Consider the following 4,885-nt stretch of genomic DNA (forward strand, 5'->3'; position numbering starts at 1 on the left):
ACAGATACCACTGTAGGGGTCAACTTCTCAATCAGGAACCGGTCTGAGCCCTTTAAATTATTCGGCTAAATGTCTACTAAATAGTCCTCATCTTTAAGCCCGGCCCTATTTCTTACCTTAACTCTAAACCCAGAATGTAAACCTAACCTTCACTCTGGCCCAAATCCTACCCCTTGGTTTCTCAAGAGTCTCAGAATTTTGTTAACAATTCCAACATCTGTAGATAATCTATGGAGGGTACCAGTGTACCGCCCAAAGAAGAGAGAGCAAGCCTTGTCCTAGAACCATATGTCCAGTCAAGAAACCATTTAACAATGGTCTACATGTTTGGCGGAAAAGCATCCCTCTACTGCCCATTCTGAAGCAACACAGCAGCTACACTTCAAACACACCACACTAATAACTCCTCTATTTTCCACAGTGTAAGCATGCCTTGTGTTTTCATTCCCTCCCAAATGATGCCCCTCCAGGAACAAATCATCTTTGATTTGTTGTTGCGTCTGGCACCAGAAGCACATGCTGCCAGATGGAGTACCAAGTTGAAAGTGAGCTAGCTCTCTTCCAATATGATGGGAAAACCTGAAATACATGCAAATGTTGTCGTTAGCCACATTCTAGAGCCATCAGTCTGATAAGATTCCCTCCGTGGAAGATAAAATGATGCCCTAAGGAGACTGACACTCCATGCTGTGCCACTGTCAGGATACTGCCGTGAAAACATGGGTAACTCTGACAACAGGAAGATACAGCTTGGTTTGAAGTTGAAATAAATAAATAACTACACTGTACGGACTGTATTTGGACACCTGCTGATTTCTTCTGAAGTAATGTGTATTTTTAAGAGCTTATCCTGCTTGTTGGAGTAACTGTCTCTACTGTCCAGGGAAGCCTTTCTACTAGATTCAGCAGAACTGCTGTGAGGATCTGATTGCTTTCAGTGACAAGAGCATTAGTGAGGATGTTGGATGATCACCACTCCACCTCAATCCAAAAAGTACTGGAGGAGCACCATCCATCATTCCAGAGAACACAGTTCCAATGCTCCACAGCTCACTTCAAAGGTGAATTTACATACATTTACATAGGATCCTATGTGCATAGTATCAACTCTGTTTTCACTACCAGAGGATTAACTATAGTTTATACACTCAATTAAGGAAATCTAACTAAAATATGTAACGGATTAACTAAAAATTAACAAATGTAAAAAGGAACATTTAAAGCTTGTGTTTTTTTTGACAAATAGCATTTTGGCCTGTCCCCATGGATTAATGTCACATTTGAGTTTACTGAAGCAATATTTAGAAAATATTTCTGTTCAAAATAATGGTTTGATCTTTCCGACATTATTTTGAGAAAGTGACATCATCAAATTCTTATTGATCGCACTGTAAAGCTTCAAGTCAAGCTCCATGTTTCAACCCGGCTTATATCTCAAATCTACTTAAAATATTTTTAAATTTATTACCTTAAAATGTTTAGCCTAGGACCAATTACAGACATTTCATGGGAAAACCATTTTGTACAATAGTGCTAAGATAGCCGTCACATTCAATTACTTCACATTTTTGATCGTGATGGGGTTGAGTGGTTGTTATGGAGTTAAATGACACTTTTTTTTCTGAGAATGGGCACCTTTGCAAAATTCCACCAGCAGTGCAGGTTGGGCAACTTAATTTTTGTATTTTTTTTGTACTAAAAATGCAAAACTTTTATTAGTATAGGGATATCTGCCTGCTGGTAGCCTCTGAGCTGTTCAAGATTTGGGCAGTTTCTTCTCAACCTTGGAGCCTGAGCTCTGATGTTCCACTTCTGTCAAGCTATTTTAGGAGGCAATCTATATAGAATTGTCAATTGCAGGGGGGTGGGGGGACATAATCCTTCTACTTTTTGATTTAATGTGAGATCTTTTTTGGAAGTTGTAGGATGATTTATTATCAACACATTCTTTATTATTAGGGTATTTACTCTTGAATATTTATATTGTGTTATATTTAATGACATGATATTCTATTATTTATATTAACACCACACACATTAGACTTCATTTTCATGTTCTTTTTACTTTTTTAAATTTCTGAATACTTTCTGAATACTAATTGATCAGAATTATGTATAAATAATGTGTGATTCTTGTTTATCTCTTGTAGTTTTGTGTGTAAACTGTTGAGTCTAGGAAAATGCCTACAGATGTTAATGGGCAACAAACATGGCTCTGCTATGGCAACTCTCCAGTGGCGTTTTTCTTTTTAAGAGTGTAGTTTCCATGGCACCGTCGTTTTTACTGGCTGTGCAATGGAAACCATAGGTTGTCGTAACTGGTGGTTGTACAAACTGTTTTAAATCAGGAAGAGAACAGAGGAGGAGGAAGAGCTGAGTGAGCTGTTCCACACGTTTTAGCATGAGTGACTCATCGAAAGTCTTAGGCCACACTACTGGTTCCTGCGTTTAACATTTTTCCACCTTCTCCAGTTCAATTCATTCAGCGGGGCCTGGTTTTATGGAACATGTGGATCCATAAAACCGGTCCCATGTGAAACAGCAGAAACTGCAGCCAAAGACATTGTCTTTCAGAGAATCCACGAGACGTGCTTGCTAATGATACTTACTGGAACCGATGTAACACAATACTATAAAATCCAAAGTGCATCGCTGATGCCAGGGCTACGAAGCTTGATGTATGTGGCATGGCAAAGAAATACGGCCGTGCTTGAATCTACAGCAGCAGTCTGCTATTATCCGAATACTTTACGCCCACAACAAAACCCTAAAATTACATTACTGTACTGTAATTTCCCATATTTTCCCTTTACACTTTTATAATGCACTTTTCTGAAACTCATCAATGATGAACTTCGTCACTAAAGACTATGTTTACTCTCAAGGAAAAAAAAGTGGTCTCATTAAAAGCTCTTCCTGTCTATCTCTGCGGCTGCACCACCAGAACCAGACTAACATGATGTATTTGATTTGAATGAAAGACAGAGTGTGATCTTTCGCCAGAAGCTCGCTGTGGTCCACATTGCATCAGTATGAATGTGGGATGTGAGGGAACTTCTCCGTTCTCCAAACGAACCATGAGATAGTGCAGTGGACCTGGGGTGACCATGGAAATGAAATCAGTGGGGTGGAATGCTGGTGATTTTGAGGCCTGCCACATGAAAGCTTCCCCAAGGTTTTCATTGGAAATCACATTTTTTCCTTTCCAGTCAGCTCCTTGCCCTAATTACAGCTTTGTGGAAGCTGACGCAAGGTTAACCAACAAATCGTGGCATTTGTGTTTTTTTGGACCAAAAAAAAAACCTGGAAAGTTAGAGCTAGGCCTAATAACCACACAATTGCCTCAATTCATTTAAATACATACTGAGCTTATTCTCATGAAACATGTCAGACACTGGAAACCAGTGGCAGTGGTAGCTCAGTTGTCAGAGCTCTGGGTTTTTGATCACAGGGTTGTGGGTTTGATACCCAGGGTTTAGTAAGCTGCCATTGAGCAAGACACTTAACACTCATTGCTCCAGGGGCATGGCTGAACCTGTGCTCTGACTCCAGCTAATTATTATTATTATACAGTCAACTTCTGACTTTCTATCAATTGTCAAGAAACTGGGCATAAATATTCATTTATTCAGCTTTTTATTTTTTATTCTTCTTGGCCAGGGTCACGGTGGCTCTGGAGCCTACCTGGAATCACTGGGGACAATTTAGGAATACCCCCTAGACAGGGTATCACAGGGCACCACACACATCCATTTACACACACCTGAGAGCATAGCCAAATCATCTACCATGTGTGTTTTTGGGAGGTGGGAGGAAACCACAGTACCCAAAGGAAACCCATATGGACACAGGGAGAACAGCAAACTCCTAATGTACAGTGACTGGAGAAAAGATTTAACTCCCCAGGCCCCTGGAGCTGTGCGGTACACACCATAGTTTAAGGTACAATATTGTGTATTAAATAAAATTATACATACGGTGAACCCAAAATGTTTACTCTTTTAAAAAATATAGGAGACACAAATTAACTGGCACTCCTAATTAATATTTTAAATAAAACCAGAGAAATTTGCATCCTTGGGAGAAAACCTTTAGTTTTACCGGTCTTCAGAAACCCCATATTTTTCATTGAACAGAGACGATATGCATCCTAAAAGATTACAGCTGTGGAACTCCACACTACTGATTAATCTTGGGGTTTCCAGATTTCAGACTTCCCTGTTAGGCCTTACTCTCGGAAAGAGTTTAATTAAAGACAGCTTACCTGAAGAGCAAGCCACAAAAAACAAGGCCTAAACGTTTTGCAGAATCTAATTGTGCGTTCACAAGGTCAGAGGAGACCAAATCTGAGCTTTTTGCTCACACACCATAGACAAAGTTTGTGAAAAAAATATAATAGATACAAAGAAAAGCACCTGATACCGACAGTACTGCCAAATATCAACACAGAATTCCAGGAACATCCCCTTCAGGTCTGAACCTAACTGCAAACCTGTGGTGTGTATAGAAGAAGGCAGCCCTTTCTTTGTGTGAAGTCCCAAGAATGTCCAGCTAATATAGAAGACCATGCATTCTACACATATCCATCTTTCATAGGTAATGCAATTCTGTACAACACTTTCATATGAAATACAAAACAGTCCAGTTATGTCTGAACCTATACAACTCACAAATGGAGTGTCTTAAAGAATCCTATAGGTTATGGCGTCTGGTCCAAAATGGATTTTTTTTATTTTATTTTTTTTTTTTTTTGCTTTACCAAGGCCAACAGATCACTACCTGCACAGATTAACAACAGAAAAGGATGCAACTACAAAACACACAGATTTTCCACCTCACCCACGAGCTTCTAGTCACAGACGCATTAAAGTGGTGATCAAAGGCA

The sequence above is a fragment of the Salminus brasiliensis genome, chromosome 20 (genome assembly GCF_030463535.1).
Source record: "Salminus brasiliensis chromosome 20, fSalBra1.hap2, whole genome shotgun sequence".
Taxonomy (NCBI): Eukaryota; Metazoa; Chordata; class Actinopteri; order Characiformes; family Bryconidae; genus Salminus; species Salminus brasiliensis.